This window comes from Camelus dromedarius, chromosome 7, assembly GCF_036321535.1.
Source record: "Camelus dromedarius isolate mCamDro1 chromosome 7, mCamDro1.pat, whole genome shotgun sequence".
In the NCBI taxonomy this organism is placed as follows: Eukaryota; Metazoa; Chordata; class Mammalia; order Artiodactyla; family Camelidae; genus Camelus; species Camelus dromedarius.
Window position 1 is genome coordinate 35,554,782 of NC_087442.1, and position 21,858 is coordinate 35,576,639.

A 21,858-nucleotide genomic window follows, 5' to 3' on the forward strand; every position below is an offset into this window, starting at 1 on the left:
GCAGAATCTTGCGAGTTGTTTTTTTTTTTTAACACAAGTCTACTTTCTCCCCAGGTTGCCAGCTTCCTGAATAAAGCAATCTTTCCTTTTCAATCAACACTTGTCTCTTGAGTATTAGCTTTCCAGCAGCCAGAAGCCAAATCTGAGTTTGGTAAAATATCTAGTTTTGCCTTCCTTTTACAGAGGAACTAAAGCTATACTGGTCTATTAGTAAACATGTTCTGTGCCACATTGAAAAATTTACTATGAGTGTTACTCAAAAGGGAAACGGAAAAAGAACCTGATTCTTGTCTTATCCAAAAGATAAGATTTACAGATGGGAGACAGAAAGCGTTGTGTAGCAAAAGATTTTAAAAGATTTATTTAGGAAAAGAAGAGGTGGGCTGATTCAACGGCGAATCATAGTGTTCTTTGTCTCCCCTTTCTCTTATACCCTCCCTTAGAGGTGGTCTTTTGATTGACTGCCTTTGTCCCTGGAATGCTTAGTCATGTTTAATCCTTTTGCGAATGTCCCGACCCATGGTATACATAGAAAGACCCAAAGGGGGAGCCTAAATCACAATGTTAATTATAATACAATAAATACTGGGTCATGTTCAGCTAAGTCCTTTCTGCTACCTAGCAGTCCCTGTTGTTGGATCTTAACCAGTTGTTTTTTTGTGTGTGTGTTTTTTTGCAGGCCCTTTATGCTGGAGGTGGGCAAAGGCACCTTCCAGACCATCCTGCCTCTCCACCTATCTTCCCCGTGCCTCCACTTATCTAACTACCTAACATTTCTACCTTCTAGAAATTGTAAAGTGTATTTTTAAATTTATAAATCTACAGGATGCTAGTGTAACAGACAATCCACAATTTCTCCTTAGTTTTTACCAGAAATAGATTCTAAGTTTTAAGAAATCTATCAATATGTCTAATAAAAACTACTTAGAAATCGTAAGAGTGAAAGGGGCTGACTGTATGAAAAGTGGGTAAAGAAAGTAGCATGACTGGTTGTTTCAGAATGACAGAGAAAAAGCATGGGACAATTTGGATATTTTTTTTAAAAATTAGTTGTAGAAGGAATATGGAAAAGGAATCTTGGAAAAGAAATCTTATGACTGGTCAAGTTGACAAAAATTGGAATAGATTTATGTAAGTTTTTAAAGAGTGAGTTTTAATATGGAAAGTGCACTGGTGCAAAATTAGAATTTGGTTTTCTCTCTGTTAAAAGGACAAAGATTAATTGGACTATTGGGCTGATCTTCATACGAGATTGTGAAAGTAAGTATTATTTCCCAGTATTCCTAGATCCTACTTAGTCAAATTTTCAAACCTTTTGACATTTGACTGTTTCCCAAAATCAAGTTATAAATGGAGTCTTTTTGACCTCAAAGCAACTTTGAGGGCTTCTGGAAAATCTCAAAGGATGTATCTCTCACTTTCTAAAAGAGATGTTGAACTAATTAGGTTTATTTGGTATGTCAAATTGCATGGGAAGCTCTGTCAAATAAGAAGTGATGAGAATCCTCCTGTTATCTGTGTGTGAATATATGTTACTGATATTAGCTATTCTAGAAACTGTCCAGAGTTTTGACAAAATAGAAATTTGTCAATACTGCCATAGTCCAATTGCTATCCTAAATTATCATATGCAAGAAAAATAACTACATTTCTTTATCAAATGAACTCTCATCAGATCTTTAACCATGGCCATTTTTTCTAAAGTTTTTTTTTTCATTTACAGACAGTTACTGCTTTACTCTGATGTTTTTGCAAAGGTACTTCATCTTCAGAGAGATTCATGGAAAGGACTCTCACAGATTCTCTAGAATACAGGTTTCTGATAACTTGAAGATCATAAAACTGAACTGGGTAAGAATTTACATTAGGAAAAACTGGATTCAAGTAGAATAATAATTAATAATATGAGAGTAAATAAACTGATGAGGGTGATAATTTCTTTTACAACTTTTTCTCTGAAACATTACTGATTCCTTAATGTTTTATTTTTCCAGATTTTAAGAAAACTTTTTCTCTTTTCTCAATATATCTATGACTTACAGTAATTTTGTAAAATATACCTCTATAAACAGAATTGAAATATTACATTTCTCCCTCCCTAATCCCTCCAGAATTCAGAAATTGATAATTTTTATTTTCATAATAATATAGTTATTTTACATAAGTTCAATAAGAATTTGTTCTCCGTGCAACGGGACACAATTGGAAACATTGGTTATGTTACCAAGGCTTTGACTAGAATATCGTATTTGAGAATGTCTATAAAATCACATATGACAAAATGGTTTTAAGGAACTAAGGTTGACTTTTTGGAGCCAATAAAAGCCCCCTGAGAAAATCGGCCTGATACCTTGATGATTGTGTAATGAAGGTTACTTCCTGGAAGGCCCAGGAATCTCAGGATATCTAGGGGACCTCAAAAGAGAGGAATTTACCCAAACCTACAGGTAGTCCAGGCGAAGACTGATGGTGAATTATTGCCTTTTCTGGTTAGTCTGGAGAGGCTTTAAAAAGTCTAACCAAAGATTCCTTACAAAAAGTTTCAGCAAAGCATATTTAAAATGAGCCAATATGGTCCGTCACCATTCTTCCTACATTTATGTAAATACTTAGGCCAAGTTTAATGAGACTAGACTTATTTTGCAAACAAATTTGCCTAACTTTGTGATTAGCTCTTTTTTTTTTTAACTGATTATCTTTGATAGAAGTGAGAGTGATTATAGAAACAATTTTCAATAGACAATTATAACACAAACTTATGGATATCAGATTCTAGTCCTATTTATTGTCTTCAAGGTTTTGTTATATAACTGTGAACCAAACTGGATCCTGAATTCTTTTACTTTCCTCAAATATTTGGCTACAGCTCTCCAGATTTAACATGTCCAATTTCCTCCCACCCTTCTGATTTGGAATCACTAAGAACAAAGACTGCCCTTGAACCTCTTTGGAAGGGACCATACCAGGTAACAATCAGTACCCAGACAGCAGCCAAACTTCAGGGACTTGAACCTTAGGTCTGCATCCCCCAGTTGAAATAGGCTTCTCCAAACTCTTGGAACTGCATACTAGGATGGAGATCTAAAATTAAAATTTTCTAGGGAGGTTCTTTACCAGAAGCAGATGGCATCTTGAGGTGGACAGCTCTCCTAAGATCACAAATCAAGATCTTCATCTCCAATATAAAACTTTTTTTCCTTTTGCCTTTTCACTACTTTTTCTCTGTTAATGCCTGGGAACACAATGCTCCTTAACTTTGGCAACTATAGCTGCATTACTGCTAAGCCCATGGCCGCACAACGGAAGTGCCTATATTTCCTTGCTAAGGTAGTTTTAGATAATAGGATTTCTTTAGATTACTGATTGGCTGAACAAAGAGGAGTCTCTACGATAGCAAATACCTTCTACCCTACCTGGATCAACACCTCTGCTATTGCAGCAAATAGAGGAACTAAACAAATAAGCCACTTGGCTAAAACAGGCTGCTGCCCCCTCAGGTACATTTTTTGATTTATTTGATACCGACTGGTTTGGTAATGGGGGCCCTGGCTAAGGAGTATTTCTCAGTGTCTTGGTATTTTCCTCCTAACGGCTATTATCGTTGTAGTCTCCCTGGTGCGCTATGTTCTCTCAAAGGTCTTAAATGCATGTTCTCAGCCATCGGCAGTACATCAGATGGTCTCAGAGAAGCAGAAACAAGATGAACAGCAGAAACGATCCCTCCACAGATCTGACATCATAACCTATCAGTTTCTCAATGAGACAAGAGCAACCTAACTCTGACAATGACTGAGAGTGGTACTAACAATAAATTTTTGGTCAATCTCTCATGTATAAGAGGATGACCAAATGGGGGAAATTGTTAAATTAAACAGAGAGGCCATCAGACCAATGCGGCTATAATGCCTTAGTGGCCTGTATAAGCAAACCAGAATCTATGCTTATAAAAGCCTGAAGGTTATAAAATCAAAACACTAAGGACAACCAGTCACAAACAGCCAGCTAGGCTTTATGCTGTAGTCAATCAATTTCCATACTTCTGCCTTTCCCTAGAAAAGCATCACCCTGAGCCCCTAGCCATTCCCAGTTTGGTGTTGCTGGATTCCAATTCATTTTTACTCAAATAAACTCTTAAAATTTTTTAAATGAAAAAACGTAATAAGGTGAAACAGGTCATAAGTTAACTTTGAAGCAATTCTGATAGAAGGGTTTTTAAAACATAGGGAATAAAAAATAGATTTTTTTTTTAGTTTGTTTATAGCTTACCAAGGTGATTTCTTAAAATAGCAACCCTAAACTGAATGATTGATTGCTTCTAGGTTCATTACTAAAAAATTCACATTTATTCTCAAATTTCTTATATAATTAAAATTAAATCTGGTTTCAGACACCAATTTAGATATTCTAATCACCACTGATGCCTGATACGTCATAAACCGAAGTTGAAAGTTTCTTGTTATGTGCATTCTTCGAGGTTTATCTAACAAGGAATAAGGTTGGGTATATCATACATTTGGTACTCTTGATGGCGACATGAAGGGCATATTTCCATAGCCAGAATGAGGAACAGATTTGTGTTTCTCATCTTGACATTTAGGATAAAACCCCCACATAAACTGGTTAAAAGTCTTGGTTTCAGTATGAGAAGACAGTATGCTTGCATCAATATCCGTTCACTTTGCTATGAACACTTGGCCTCAATGTACATTATCAGAAACATGAGACATGCTTCCCAGTTTTCTTATTTCTCAAAGTAAGAGGTCTTTTTTTTTTTTCACTAGTACTGACTGCCATAACTGTCTCATAGAAAAAAATATGCCTTCAGCCACAAAGATAAATTATAGAAGAATTTAAAAAAGTTAGGTTTACTGATTTAAGAGGCACTTGGTGAGCTTTCAGACCTCAATTAAGGCTGTGATTTGAAAAAAAGAAAATGAATTTTCCAAGCAATTAGGTGGTAATAGATCTAATGGCTTTGGGGGGAAAGAAATGGGTGTATTTAACTTTGACAAGTGGCTGCTGTGCATGTGTTATATAACCTCTTTTGATAAGTATTTTTGCTCCAAATACCTTTTTTAATTATCTGAAAATGTCTTTTGCAGGAAATTATAAAGAGTAACAACCACAAAGGAGACAGGCATTCTGCCCTACTGACTCAATAGCATTCACTTTTCTAAAAACACCTCATGGTAATTTTATAACACTCATTTTAAAAGGCCCAAAAATATGTGCTTACCAATAAACCATATGGTCTCAGAAGGGTATTTTACAAGAAAATGTGTCAGCTTTCATAAACTTCCACTGGAGACCCTTTTCCTTTTGAAAGGAAAAAAATCTGACATTGAAAACACAGTGGAATTGGAACATGAAAAGACTTTTTAGCAGCATGAAAATGCAATAGAATCCAACAAAATCAGTACATTTTATATTAAAGGCCCCATCCTCAGCTCATTCATGGGACAAAAGAACAAACCATTGGTTAGAGTGATGTAGCACAGAAATTCAAATTAATGGAGATTGAGGTTCCTCACTGACCTATATTGTTAAAGGACAGGCTAAGATTGATTCATCTGAAAATAAAGCCACGTTGCTATACCTTATTCCATAGATTAAAAATCTTTTTCTAAGCTTTTTTGTTTGCTGTGCAATTTTCCTCATTATTTAACCTACTTTTTTCCCCTGCCAATTCTTTAGAGTGCCAAAATATGCCCTACAAAGCCTCAGGAGAAGGAAACCCTCCATCCACCAGCTCTATGAGCAGGAAATAACTTCTCTGAGCTTTGTTGCCTGCTTCTTCCAGACCCCAGAAGCCTGACCTCTCTAACCTATAGAACAGCAAAATTAGTTGGCTTTAAGGTACGGAAAATATTTCAAGTTAATAAACTGAATGAGGTTTCTCTAAAAGAAGTCATAAAAAAATTAAAAGATAACGGCTGCACCCAAAATTCGGCTGGAGACAAAAGAAGTTTAATGTCCACTTTGCTGGGGGTGGAATAATTGTTCACGAAATAGGGATTCTGAGGTCATACCACCAATTAATGAGTAGTAAGTGGGACAATAGGCAACCGATTCAGCCACGTTAAACCACACTGATAATGAACATTGATTTCTAAATCTTTCAGAAGGTGATCCATATATAGTGTTTACTCAGATGACAAAACCAGTGGGTCAGTTCCACTGCCCATCTGGTCCCTTATGTGGTGAAATCTGAGGAGTATTCTTATCTGAGTTTGGAACACAATGATATTGGTGCTAATAGAGAAGCAGGAGCTTTCCTAACCCAAGGAGCCCTGACCCCAAGAGAGGAAGCAAGGGGATTATAAAAGTAGCAGAAGACGCACCTGAAACTGAGCAGGACCCTGTGGGGCCTTCCCGGGTACAAAGCCGTTCCATGTCCCTAGTTCCTTGTTTGTAGGGAAAAGGGTTCAACCTCTTCGACCTTCCTGAATACCAAAGGGCAGATTCAAAGTTACTAGTCAGGAAGGTAAGGGAATGCAGAAACCAAGGAGGAACAGTCAAGAAACTATAACGCAGCAATTAAAGCAGGATCCTGCTTCCTCCTCAAGGAATATACATGGCAATATTGTTGAGTTCTTGTGCAGGAGCTGAGGCCCGCCACCCAGGTGGAAGATGGTAAGTTCAGGCTGAGCACAAGATTCCTGAACACCGCCCTATTACCTCACCACCAACCAATCCGAAGAAAGTCATATGTCATGCAGCCCTCACCCCATACTTTGCATACAGAAACTCCCTGAGCACCATCGGGGAGTTCGGGGGTTTTCTGAGCATGAGCCACCCATTTTCTTTGCCTGGCCCTGAAATAAAACATCCTCTGTTCCAAACTGACATTTTACTTTCTTTGGCCTCACTGAGCATTCAGTAACACATCCAGCTCAGGAAAAGCTGGGGTAGGACATCAGTGCCACAGAATTAGGCAGGACAAAGCAGCACAGGTGGAACCAAAGTAACAGGGCTGAGCTAAAAGCACAGGCGCCCAATCAGAACAACAGCTGGCATGTGCTGAGCAAAAATACTTGTCAGGAGTTGTGTTAATCTCAGCGTATCTTGACAGCAACCTTTGAGATAGGATCTATCCCTATTTTAGGGAGAGACAACTGAGACTCAGACTGTGGTGGAATTGGAGTCAAATCCAGACAACCAGACTTCACAGTCCATGCTTTTGCCAGAACCCCTCAGGAGCACTGGCTAGAAGTGAGGAAACAGCCAAAATGAGCATGAAACTGAAAGGAATCAGCCAAACATCAAGGAAGGGGTAAAAGGAGACAGAGGACCAATGTTTAAGAGGTCGAGCCCTACAGCCAGGACCAGCAGGTAGATGTCTGATGCTGCTTTGGGAGCCTGTGCTCAGCCTCATCCAGCAGTTGTGACCTGTCCCTCTTTAACCACCTGCAGCTACAAACTACCATCAGACAGGGATACTAGAAACAGCCATCTTGGTAAGCATGGATCATTCAAGAGAAAATTCTGTAGGTCAAACAGGGTGCTTTCATTTCTCCTCACCTCTAAAGAAAAATATTATTTTGAAAATCTTGCATTGAGAAGAGCATGCCAACATGTGGAATATCACGCCTCCAACTGAGTCACTCAAAACATTTCATAAACCCTCTCGCAGTGGTCGTATAAAGGAATCCTTTCTATTCAGTGCCCTAAAACTAGGGTTGGAACATGAGAGAAGAATCCAGTATCTTCCTACAGCCCTACGGTGTGTTCTGGACTTTGACCCAGGCTAGAGAGAACACCATGATTTAGAAATTGGAATCTCACAGCTTGTTTTGCAGGGATTACACACACTTCTAGATCCCCTGAAGGATGAGTGTGTTGCTTATTGTGATCAAGGAATCAGTGGCAGAGTGTATGGGGCCTACCAGATTAACTGCTTTGCCCACGTTGATTTGTTAAGCAATTAGAATGGACACCATATAAAATCTTACACTCATTATGCCATGCTGGTAAATAGCCAGCTTTAATCTTCAAAGGTTGGCCGTTGTATTGTCTGCAGAGCATCCATGCATTTCTTATAATTCTTCTACTTCCAGAGGTGTGGTTTGCAAAGTAGACCTGACCAATAAAACCCACAACATGGAATTGATTCTCTTTACTAAAAGTATTTATAGCACTGTACATTTACAAAGGATTTCGTTGTTCTTGCTGCAAGTTGTCAATGTCAGTGGGTCTGTTTAGGTGAGTGTGGCTATATCTTCGTCTTACCCTGGAAAGCTGAAGGTCGTAGTGCTGCAATTTACCCACACAACCCGTGACCAAAACAGTTAGAAGTCTGCTGACACCCAGCACAGTGACTGGCTCGTTCTTTCTTTCACTGAGACAAAAGAACTACAGACAAGTAACCAAATTCCACTTAACTAATGATTACAGACATACAGGCTGAATGATTCAGACCAAGCCATTCCCTGGTCCTCATTGTGTATCACGACTAGTATTTTTAGCAAGCATTACTCACTAAATAGCATATGCACCGATATTTTCATTTGTCTGTAGTTATGAAGGTTCGGGTGCACACATTAACCGACAAGCACTGTAGTATCTAAACGGGGCTGTAAGGGTAAAGCAGAGGACAAAAGGCCCGGGTTCGTTTCAAGTGACAGTGTGCTCAAAAAGACACAACATACACATAAAATGTTCTCGACAAGAATTATAAGGTTTCCCAGAAGAACAAACAAGACCAGAAAAGCAGATTAAATATTTTCAAAGAAGTCGAGGCCCTGTTTAACTGCTGGAACTATATCATGCGACTACTTGGCTGATCTATTTTCCACAGATGTTGCAGCCTGAAAAATAAACACTCCCCAGCCCGCCAACCAGCCATCTTTAGAAAACTGATGTCACCCCAAAGTCCTTGAGATTTTACCTGCCACCATTCAAGATGAAACGCAAAGTACTTCCCTTCACTGATACTTGTTACTCCTTTTCTCTGTCTATTTTGTAAACTATGTTTAGTTCAGAGGTGAAATTTGTAGCAAATTTACAAATGATAAAGGGGCTGAAGTTCATGTGAATACAAAGCCACAAAGAAAACTAAATTCTAGTCAACACCTTTTTTTTTTTAAGTTATATCTTGCTACAGAATAGTTTGTTTTGTTTTGTTTTTTTAAACACAAATATACTACATTTTTCATGAGGCTCCATTTCATAACAATTTTAGTGTTCTACTTCCCCCTGGTGGTAAAAATTAGAATTTCACTATTTCTGAAATCTTAAAAGGTTGACAGTGAACAGCAAAGGCTTATTATACCCAGTATCAGGTTTAAATAGAAATTGACAGATTAAATCATTCATTGTTTCTGTATGTCATTCAAATTCAGATCTTCATGAAATACCTGATAGTTGGTAGAATTTGTTCTTTTCATCCAGATATATGGCATTATCTAGGTGCAGACAAAAACAGCTGATGGGAGGAGCCAGTCAATTTTTTTTCAAACAACATTCAGTTGTTAGTTTTTTAGAGTGCCTGAAAAGAGAAATTCAATACATCAGAATAGTGTGATCGTAATGGTTAAAAATAAAATCGCTAAGACTACCCAAAGAATTTGAGATGGGCTTCTCCCATTTATTTTGCAAATATCAAATATCATGATTGTTAATGAATAACTATCACTAGGGGGACAAAAAACCCAGTTTAATAGAAATGTTATTATAAAATCTAAAATTTGCAGTGCTAGAGTTGACTTCTCAGTGGTGCCAGATTAATTGCCGCCATGGTAATACATTTCAGTTATCCAACAGAATGTACTTGGGTTGAATTTCTGGGGCTTTGAGCATGGTATCAAGACTACAACTTAAAAATATAAACCCTTGAAGGCACACATACACAAAAAAAGGACAGATGGCAATTTTCAACACCTAACTACATTTGCATCCATTATACGTCAAGTTCTCAACTCCTATAATGTGTCTGTGTGATAATCTCAGGAACTCTGATTATGTGGCCAAATGATACCATGCTAGACACATGTAGAGGGTCTCTTTTTTTTTTTTGAAGTAGAATCAGTTTACAATGTTGTATCAATTTCTGGTGTACAGCAAGCATAATGTTTCAGTCATCCATACACATACATATATTTGTTTTCATATTCTTTTTCATTATAGGTTATTGCAAGATATTGAATATAGTTCCCTGTGCTTTACAGAAGAAACTTGTCTATCTATTTTATACATAGTAGTTAATATTTGCAAATCTTGAACTCCCAATTTATCCCTTCTCCCCCTGGTAACCATAAGTTTGTTTTCTATGTCTGTGAGCCTGTTTCTGTTTTGTAAATAAGTTCATTTGAGTCTTTCTTTTTTTTCATACAGAAGTCTCATTAATGAGATGAACTGGTTCAACCTCAGTCCAAGCAAAGACTGGGAGAAACAACAATGGACTTGACTTACAAGGAATTCTAGTTTCCTCCTTCTCTGAGATTGTTAGAAAATGACATTTATTAAACATTTGTTCTATTCAGGATGCCGGCCTAATGAGATGCTGAGAAACCTTCTTGTCCTTCAAGGACCAGCTCAAATGCCAGAGTGTCTCTAAAGCTAGACAGAATTAGTTCTTCCTCTTCAGTGATAAGACAGTGATTTATTCCTACAGCTAGGAATGCACTTCACACATTGTTTTACAACTATTGTGTGCCCATCTGTCTTCCTCACTAGGCTCTGAGCACTTTAAGGAGAGGAACCGCATCTTAATCACGTAGAACCACTAACATCTAGCACAGTTCCTTGCACATAGTAGGTGCTCAATAAATGTTTGCTGAATGAATTGAATAATGAAGGTGGATGGTGTTATACAAAGGAGATGAAAGTATAATCATTGCTCTCAACCAGTTTATGGCTTATCTGCACAGGCTCTCTAAGTGTATGTGGACTGCTTTGGTCTTTGTATGATTATAAAAAGTATAAAAAATTGTGAACTTTCCTGGGGTTAAGGAGAGCTAAGAGAGGGTATTTTGTTAGCTAAACGTCATTCAAATCATTTTTTCCAGTGGCTCCTTCCACTAACCCTTGCTGAAAGCACAGAACTTGCTTTGCAGACAAATGAAGCTGGGCCCCCTCTCTTGATCAGTGTCATGTCCCCCTCCACACAATAGCTGTATGGCCCCAGCTAAGGTTGCACATGGTCAGAATCAGGAAATGGCCAATAAGGTGCATTTTTTAAGGATATGAAGAAGACCCCCATTGTCCAGTAATATTTTCCCCACAAATATGTCAACTAAAACCCCACAAAAAGAATTTATTCCATTGTGTTATAAATTACCTACCTACTACTTTAAAATGCAGTTTCCCCTTGGGAGAGCAGCACACCCAGGTCCCAGCACCTTGGTGTGTGTTGGTGTTTATCAGACTACCTTCTGTCCGCTCTGGCAAGAACTGAGAAAGAGCACAAGGATTCTAGGTACTTAATAAGGGATGTGAAGTGATGACAGGTGAGAATGAACATAAATGCTCTGACAGTGAAGCGAGGAAGCCCTGTCATTCCAGACCCCTGCATTCCTGGGGCTGCTCAGGGACCCATGAAGGTGGCCTTCCTATACATTTCCTGCCATTACCTATCCCCCCACCGTTTATCACTACTCTGCCTCCCCTTCAAAATGACAGCTAATTAATTTGAGAAAAAATCATTCCTGAGACTACTGTGAACTCTCAGAATATTCCTCCTTTCCAAGTAACATGTGCTAGCCTACATGATGTGGACAAGCTGTGATTAAACTAAATGCTATTCCCACCAAGAAGAGTTGCAAGTCCTCATCACACAGCCTTGGGGCAGAGTAGCCTGATTGTCCAGCAAGAGAGCAGCCAGCTAAAAGCACAGGGAAAGATGCAGAGAGGCAGCCCTGCTCCTCCATAAACTAGCAAAGCAGGCATCCAGCACAGTCCAGAAGACAGTGATAAGACACTGTACCCAGAAAATCAGCAGATGGTAATTCAGTCCTTAAAACTATGCTCTGGGCCAGAGCTTAAATACACACTAACAACTCTTTATGATCAGTAATATAGATTTTAAAGCAAGAGGTAGACATCGTCTTTCAGACAGAGTGCCAAGAACAGCTTGGACTCACTGGAAAGGAGTCACCCTGGGCAGATCACCAGATTCAGAGCAAGAAGGATTTAGAAGCTAGTGGACTTCTGTTGTCATTATAGTTGTCTTTGTTATTATTGTTTGGCTGAACGAGACTCATTCCCTCTTTCTACTGTTACCCTAATTCCCTTCAGAGGAATTACTCCCTCACCACTCTGAAGTCACAGTGCAACTGCACCTTCCCTTAATCAGGAATCTGACACCAAGTCATGGAACGGGACCCTCTCTTCCTGGACTTTGAACACTGAGAAGAGTGATACAAAGATAGTTTAAAAAATAAAGTCTGGAGCACATGCATTCCAGGGGCAGACCCTGTAAAAGACGGTCCGATAGTTTCCACTGCCTGGAGACCTACCAGACTGCCTACCCAGACTGTTTTTGTTTCCACTCTGGGATTGTGCAGAAGCCATCACGTGTCAAAGCCTATATATTCTGTGATGAATCCCTCCAATAAATTCTCTTGTTCTCTCTTGCTCTCTCTTTCTCTTCAATACATTCTCTCTCTCCCTTCTCTTCTCTGTGTGTGTGTGTGTGTGTGTGTGTGTGTATAGCAAGTCTTTATATATACTAAATAATAAATCTATATAAAATATAACTAAAGAATGAATCTAGGTATTATTATACTTGAAAGCTATACCAGGTGTCTCACTTGACTGACTGAAGATACCTAGAGTAGGCAGAATCGGGCACACAATTCTGTTTAGAACTTATTTCTCTCTGGATATTAATTTTATCAACTTTTTTCCAGCCTCTCGTTCTGAATGACCTCTGTGTGAGCCAGGAGACGTGAAACAAGGATAAAATGTTGAGCATAATCCTTTTGACCTTGTCACATAAACCTACTGAATTGAGAATTCAATCTCAGTCTCTTGAAAGGGGGAAAGGTCTTTCTCAGGGGAAGTGAAAGAATCAATAAGTGGTACGAAATGCATAGTCTATCCAATCTCCAACCCCACCCCCAGTCCCAGGGAAGATTATCCTTGTGACTGGGACACTGGCTCAGGGTGGTTGGGGCTGGCAGCAGGTTCACATTAAAATGAGTCTTTTGGGCCCATCACTGAGCTGGGTCACTTCTCAGGCTGCCATGCAAGAGTTGAAGAGGCCGAGTTCAGTCTCGCATGCTTTAGTTCAGGCTGCTTTAACAAAAGACCACAGACTGTTTGGCTCATAAACAATGTACTTCTCACAGTTCTGGTGGTTGGACGCCCCAGACCAGGGCGCCAGGATGGACAGGTTCTAGGGAGAGCCTCCTTCCAGGTTGCAGACTGCCAACTACTCGTCAAATGCTCACATGACTGAAAGAGAGCAAGACCCTCTTGCATGAGGACACTCGCCGTGTTCACGAGGGCCCATGGCCTCATTACCTCCCGCAGGCCCTACCTCCTTATGTCACCACACTGAGGGTTAGGATTTCGACACATGCATTTGGGGCACACAAATATTCAGTCCATTGCACTGAATGGCAGAAATGTCCCAAACAGCAGTGCCAGGGTGGAGCTCTGACTTGGTTTTCTGGTCCCTCTGCTCCATCCTCAAAGAGCAAGGTTCATTTCCATGGACCTGTTAAGACCCACTCAGAGAAACAAGGGCTTATTAATTATAAGCAAAAATTAATTTATTCACAGTTCTTGAGACCAGAAGTTCAAGATAAAGGCGCCTTCAGGATTGGTTTCTGGTGAAGCCTGTCTTCCTGGCTTTGGGCGGCACAATTCAGTCCCTCACAGGCGGACACGATAAAGAACCACAGGTTGGGAGGCTTAAAAAATAGAAATTTATTTCCCCGCAATTCAGACTGGTTTTTTCTTATTTGGCTTATAGATGACCATCTTCTCTCTGTGACTTCAGATGGTCCTCCTTCTGTACCTGTTTGGGTCCAAATTTCCTCTTATAAAAAGGACACCAACCATATTGGATTAAGGCCCATCCTCACGACCTCATCTTAACTTAATCACCTTTAAAGATTCTACCTCCAAATATAGTCACTGTCTGAGGTACAAGGGGTTAGGACATCAACATACAAATTTTAGTGGGGTACAATGCAGCCCATAACAGTAAAATAATAAGTCAAGAAACTGGGCAGATGATAAGAATAGGAAAGACGGTGAGAGAATAAGGAATGATACTCTTACCAAGGCTGGGTTACAACTCTGACTCTAAGGCTCACAGGTGCCAATGCAGGGAGGGGAAATCAATCAGTTACAAGACATTCACTCTGCTTTGCACATGGATTAAATAATGCTCTTCCAGAGGCACTGAGCTTTTGCTGTCTAATAAAAAGTCACAACTCTAATGGTGGGAGACTCAACACAGGGAGGAAAGCAGATTAGCACTGTGGCAGCCCAGTGAGAAATGCATTCTTCCACAGTCACAATTTTATTGATTCCTTCAAAACACTCACAGGGGCATCTGGACTTTGAGATTCTGGGCAGACAAAGAGTGCCTCCATAGACACCGGTGTTTCATGAATAATGTATATTCTTACGTATGCTTGCATGCAGTACATTTCAAAAATTATATTACTGCAGCTATTTTAAACAGCCTCCTCAAATGAACTAGTCTTAATTTCTCAACTAAGTGACAAAAGTTATGAGGGATCCTTAGATCTTTATCAGCTCTTCATGGTCTCCAGCATGTCCATGTCTCTCAGAGACCAAAGCAGCTCAATGGGCCAAAGATGAGAAAGGTCCAGGTGCTGGAGCCACAAAATTTAACCACTGACCCTGTGCCCCATGGACCACTTAGATCACCTTTAGAGGAGAACTGGATGTTTGGGAGTGAGGAGGCAGGAAGGCATACAGGAGGCCGAAAGGTATAGGCTGGCCGTGTATCATCAGCCCTTCCAGTCCCATTCAGAGATAAACTCTTGAAGGGAGTTGTGGGGTAAGCCTCCTTTTCTGCCCACAGTCAGAAGTCCTGTGTAGGGCTAAAGGGTTGTGAACTTGGGAGACTGTCTTCCCGGGTTTGAATCTCAGAATCATCATTTCTTAAATTTATGACTTTAGGAAGTTCCATTAAGCTCTGCACCCTGGTTTCCCCATCTGCTGAGGAGGAGAACAACTGCACATATTTGGGGTTATGAGGATTTAGTTACACTTGTAAAGGGCTTACAACAGTGCCTGGCACTTGTTAGATGTTATTGTTATTAAATAGTTCCTTAAGCTCTGAAAGCTATAGGCTGGCATAATCAAGTTTCTGTTAAACTGTTTGACTTAGAACTGATAGAGTCAGAACAGTTTCAGCCACATGTGCCTATTTACACGACCCCAAATGTACTCTATATTGTGAACAGGGTTCGTTCCTTCAGCAACGTAAGAAGACTCTCATTCTTTTAGTAGAGAAGGATAAGAGTCCCTTTGTCAATGCTTCATAATGAGACACCTTTGCATTTAAAACCCCAAGAGGGAGCCCTCACCTTATGGACCTGTTGTAATACTTTGCAATTCTGATAGGATTTGCTCTCTGCTTTGAATCCATGTCCAGGCTTTACACAGTTTTTCTCCAACTGGGTATCTTTATTTAAGATTATTTTCCCCAGATGTGTTTGTGCTCACTTTTTCCAATTGAATCCTGTATTTTAAAATTTCTTTTCTTTTCTTTTCTTTTTTTCCTCAAATCTCTGAGCTCCCTTAAGTCTTTATAAGCTCTCAGTCTGCAGTGCTCTCAGCACCATCATTTGGTGCTAAATTATAAGCCTCAATGGAACATCTTCTCCTTGTCAGATCATTAATGATGCTTTTAAATTGACATCAAAGGCTTTTCTCCATCTTTTTCTTGCATCCCACATGCTTTTCTCTGGAAAATGTCACTGGCTGACTTGGTTTTCTCCCTTTGTTGCCTCTCATTCATTCTCTCTCATTCTCCCCTTCTCTTTGTCCTTTTAAAAATGAAGGGAAACTTTGTTACCCAAATAGGCTGTTATCCCAAGGCTTGTCTCTTAGTATACTCAGTGCATATACATAATTAGTGTAGAACATATTTGAATGGGATCATTTGTTTTATAAATTACAGCCACAGGCTCATCCATTTTTGTATACGTTCTCTTCTTTTTCCCTACTACTGAAGGTAATCGGATTTACGCTGCTGCTGATGTCGACTCCCTATGGTTCTTGAGATGTATGACATCTGTTATTTTACAGTACTTAGCTCATGTGCACTGGCAGCCAGGCACCTACTGGAAATAACAATTAAGGGCATAAATAACACACATCTGCATGAGTTCTGGCACTGGCTCAGGTATTAACTCTGCTTACCACCTTCCGGAGTTTTTTCTCTTCTGCATTGTGACAACCATTTGATTTTGAAGAGTTTAGCTTTCCTCCCTGTGGGGATTTTGGTATATATTTTAGGTAATTGTCTGGTTTTGTGGGTTGGGATGTGTGTGTTTTGTGTGCTCTCTGATAATTGAACATTCAGGAAAGAGAGATACTCCCCATAGTATTCTGTTATTGCAGTGCGAGCCTTCCCACCTGAATAGTTTATACAACAACATCAAGCATGACTCACTGGTAATCCCTGCTGATATAAAATTCATACGCCTGTGTGCTTTCTTCTGAAGGCAGCAATTTGCATTTCTGTAGATGTTTGAAAGAATAGGAGAGGGTTATTATCAGTTATTATTTGCTGACTACCCACAGCACTCACAATGGGGTACAAGAGACAGAAAGGGAAAAGGTCAGCTCTTTAAAATGTATGTGTAACTAGCTCAGAGCCGATGGGTGCATCTTGGTGGCACTTTAATTAGCAGTTTCCAGGGTCAGAGGACTCTAAACATCTTCCTACCATCTACTTCGAGCCCATGGAAACTGTCACTTCACAGAGTCATGAGATGAGAGGGCTGGCAGGGAACAGCTGTGAATTCTCTCTGCTTCACCCCTAAGCAAGGTGGCTAGTGCCGCCTCACTCCTACTTTGCAGAGCTTGGGGCTGGGATGCTCCATGGATGCCACGGGCACCTGCTGGGGGCCACACAAAAGCTTGAAATGTTTATTTCCCCTCAAAAACAGAAACCAGGAATGAAGAAGGAAGGAATCGTTTGAGCTCAGTAGTTGAAGCAATGGTGCCTCAGTGGATGGCACTGTATTGGCAGGACATGCCAGATCCACTGAGACAGATGGTGCTGGAGCAGAACTCTGAGCAAGGAGCTACTCTGATGGTTAAGTCTAACTGGAATCCTAAACTCTGCTTCCTAAACTCGCCATCAGAAAGAGAATGATGAAGAGGTTTTTTTTTTCTCCCCCAAACAAAAGCGCAGCTTGTAACACTAACAGTACTCTTCCTTAGAACATTCTAATTTTCTTCCTAAAAGCCTTTCAAATATTTCTAAATGACAGAGCATGAGGTCACAGAGCTTCTGTTTGTTAATTTTTGGAGGATGACAGATGAATGGGAAGGTTGAAATATGTCATATATAAACTATGCTTTCTAAACTATATGCAGGATTCTAGCATCAGAGATGAAGGCAAAGCTTTAAACCTGAAATGTGTCGCAACATGATAATACTGAAACAGGAAATCTAGATAGGCAAATGTCCAATGATGGGGAAATGGCTTAGCTATGGTTATCTATAAGGTGGACTTATTAGACAATTACAGAATTATACTTTCAAGTCATCTGAATGATCTGTGGATATACTCACTATATAATAATAAGTGAAAGAAGCATAACATAAAACTGTACCTACAGTATGATTTTATTTAAAAGTATGTATGTACAGATGTCCATACACACACACACACACACAGGAAGGAAACACATGAAATTGTCGATAACACTGTTATATCCAAATGAGAGCATTATGGATGATTTTTATTTTCTTCTGGAGTTTTTTCAATCTTTACATGACTAATGTATTTTACTATTAAAATAAGAAAATAAATATTTTCAAATACCTAGCCTGCTCTGAAGAGATAACTCAACTCATCAGCAGGACAAATGTTCACTTACGTGCTAGAAATTTAAGAAGATTTGTAAAAGTCCATCTTATCCAAAATTCTCTTGCTCCAGTATCCTGCAGATACCCCAAATTCCTATAATTAGAAATTTATTCAACAATATACCTTGAGCAAATAGCGCGTGTGTGTGTGTGTGTGTGTATGAACCTATTTCTTTTTGTTTTTTAAACAAAGTATGTGTTGGGAATGGACCCAAAACAATTTGTTCACAATTGTTAGGTTCTTTTTGATAGAGAACTATAGGCTGTAAAGGTTAGAAGTAGGCGATAGCAATGGACTCTTCTCCCATGACAGCCCCACCAGGGGTTATCTGGTACTAGGAAAGCAGGTCTCACCATGAACTTGTGATCAGGAGACAGAGACTTATCAGCAGGCAGGCACAAACGCAGATACGCTCACTTCTCTTAGCTCAAAGAAGTGCCCACAGGACAGAATAAAATCTTCAACCTAGTGTGCCAGTCAAATGGCATAGGACTACACTTTAGATTCTCATTCCCTATTCATCCAAGGTAGAAATGCTAATAGAATATTTCTAATCAATTCACACATTCGAACACGAATAATTTTACTAAGGAAATATTATTTCTAATAACAACTACACTAAAAAATAAATAACTAGAGAGCTCGTTCCTCCTGAGTGGGGCCTTCTGATTAGTCTTTCAATGGTAACTGACCGTTCCTTGAATGTTCACCTTAATTAGGGTACGTGAAAGATTAACTAATCAGCCCTAGGGTACTGACTGAAGTTTAAACAAACACGTACTTAACTAATTTATAATAATTTATAGATGGTATAATAATATGCATTTACCCCAAAAAAGCCCTAAAAAAATAATCAGCAAATTATTATTGGTGGCATTCTCCAACAAGAATGGAATTTAGAAAAGAGGACATTTTTCTTGATACTCTTCTGCATTATCTGAAGTTTACAAAAGCAAATATTACTTTTATAACATATATTAAAACTAATAAAAATTTTTAAAGGTGGATTAAATGATAATGGAGATTTATTCATCCGAATTAAAGATTTACCTCTGCTCACCTTTAAATGTGCACAGCAGTGTGCTGGGAGTTTGCGAAAGCACGGGATGAACAGGCATGTACAGAGTGTATTCTGCTGGGAATTCCAGATGGGCTGGAGCATTAAGAAACCTAAACAGCAAGTAATTTAAAATAGATCTTTTAAGCAGTTTCCCTTTGGCCTTTCTTCCGTCAACTTTACACCCCTGTCTCCCACCCTACAGCCCTCAGCCCCATTAGAAAAACTCATTCACTTTTTTCATATCATTAGAGGATTTCAGTTGGAACATTGGAGAAATCATACCCTCTGTTATTATCATCCATTAATACTTGTCGTGAATTAGTTTATCAGATTAACATGATCAAACAGTTACCCGCAAGGGCCAAAGAATAACAGAGAAAAGGATGTAACCGGTGGCAGTTGGTGGTTGTGGATGCTGAGGAGGAAATGGGTGGAGAGAAATAGTTTGGAATTAAAAAGATAAGTGATACCCGGGGACCCTGAACCCTGGGGCAGCCAAGCCAATAGCCCTCTAGGGACCAGAGCTCTGAAAAGTGCGCCCTGGGGGCTGAATTGGAGGAGTGAAGCAGAGAGGTGGGGAGCATTAGCACCAAGTAATTTTGTATGACACTTTATTCCCATCACCCACCCCAGGAAAAATAGATATCAATTCAGCAGCAATGCCAGTCATAAGATTTGCTGCGGAAGATATACGTCTGTCAGCTTATTTGCATCAAGCAAACAAGCTGAAACTACAATCTGTGTCCACGAGAAATGGAAATTTAGAAGACATTTGCTTTATCCTGCCTTTTGCTTATGTAGGCATCATGCAGACACAAAAGACACCACCAGAATTTGCTTAGACAACACTAAACACGGGGTACGAGTGAGAAGGAAGGGAGAAAATCACTATGAAACACTGCCACTTCCGTGGCAGTCCCGGAACCATCATTCTGCATTGTGAATGCTTGCTGCTGTCTGCGAGGAGCAGGAGCCTTTCCTGATCAAAGGCCTTGGCAGGAGGCTTCATTTGTCAGGGAAGAAAAATGCATAATTCAAAATGAAAGTCTCCTGGCCCTGATAACGTGAAACAAATGAAGCAAAACTTCATCCTTTGGCTCAACATCAGGGAACCACTCCTGCCCCTCCAGATATGGAAGGTTTCCCCCATCCCCTATTTCTCACTTACTATTAGACCCTATAAACATAGTAAAAGAAGAGAGTTAGAGGAGGTTGGGAGCATTATCAGGCTAATAAAATTTAACTGCTCTTTTTTGTATTTGACTTCAGTTGTCTTGGGAAAGCAGTACGTGTGTCTGTCTCACCCACTCCTAATCTCTCTCTCCCTGTCACTGCAGAAGGATAGCTTTAATCCTCCGCCCCTGTGTCTGAAAAACTGCAAACTGCTCCAGAATGCCTCCTTCCTTCTCTCTCCTGACAACCCCCTTTCCCCTTCCATTTCTTCTGTACTACAACTTATTTTCCCAACCTCCCTCCCCATAAACCCAAAGTTTAACTCAGGCAGCTGGTGCATGATAATGAGTCATCCATTCATCCATCTTTTTGACAAATATTTATTTACAGCCTGTTATGGATGAGATGTTTGAGGAGGGAGAAAAGGCACTCTCCTGTGCCCCCTTCTGCAGTTTATATTCCTGAGAGATTCTGAAAACTCTGTCCCTAAAGTGACTGTAAACAGTTTGCAGCTGTTATCTGTGTAGATCTATAAAGAGAAGGTATTACATAAAAATTACAAATCTGTTCTAATAACGCTCAGTGATTCCTGGCTGAATGCTACCCTCCTCCAGCAAAGTCAACTGAACCAGCAGAGCAAATACAATCTGGTGGCCATGGCAACATACATTCCTGCTTTGAACTTGTCAATCCACCACAAGGAAATCACATTAATGGGATGTTTTTCTGCTACAAACAGTTTTTGTTTCACATTTTAATTACAGGGATAGATTTTTCTTGATGTCTAAATTCTTCAAAGACCTGGGCAAAAAGGAAAAAATTTAAAATAATAGTAGTAATAATAATGTTGTTTCAAAAATGTTTTTGAAATTCCAAGCAGCCTTTTAGCTGAGGAAGGCAAGGTAGAGGAAAAGAAACCATCTATCTGTCCCTGTTTTTTCCCTGCCACATGACTGTGAAAAGTCAAAGGCTTAGGCAGATACACTCTAAGCAATTTGCTTCTTAGTGTTTTTAAGAGAGTTTCCTCCCTTGGAAAAACAGAGCAAACAGTATCTGCCTCACAAGAGGGCTGTGAGATTTAGTTAATGCCTATAAAGTGCTAAGGATAACTGCTAGGATTACCAGTTAATGTTGCTGGTTAATGCTGGATAGGGGAGCCTCGGTTTCAGCTGAGGCCCTTAGTGAGTTCATTCAGTTATTATCAGCCCAAAATGCTCATTTTATCTATCTTTAATTGCTTAACTGTGGACTATGGCTGTAGAAGTTTATGAACACATTTTATGAACAAATTAGTAAGTTCATAAAAAGGGCTAAATTAGAACTAATTTTCACCATTGATAAAGCTGAGGAAATAGGACACGGCATCTAGGTACCACTGTGAATTCAACAGGAAGCTCCAAGGAAGACAGAGCTGGACAATGAGAGGGGAAGAAACCATGAACATTTAAGTCACAGGTTTTAGCAGTCTTCATTCTGACTTCAAAACTAGCCATTTGATAAGAGGAAGACAACAAGCAATCTGAAAAAGAGGGCTGATAACCTCTGAGTCATGAGGGTCAAGCTCTGTAACTCTTCCTATTTTTTAATACTGAT

General features: G+C 39.6%; 1 long non-coding RNA gene across 1 annotated transcript in view; it reads right to left on the reverse strand.

The window, feature by feature from the left end:
* The window catches only part of LOC116154050 (uncharacterized), a 570,723-nt gene extending 551,442 nt beyond the window's left edge, over positions 1-19,281 (reverse strand). The window contains exons 1-2 of the long non-coding RNA XR_004137887.2: positions 19,093-19,281; positions 9,357-9,487 (exon numbers count right to left, since the gene is read on the reverse strand). This is a non-coding gene — a long non-coding RNA (uncharacterized LOC116154050). The remainder of the gene's footprint in view (positions 1-9,356; positions 9,488-19,092) is intronic.
* Positions 19,282-21,858: the final 2,577 nt, after the last annotated feature.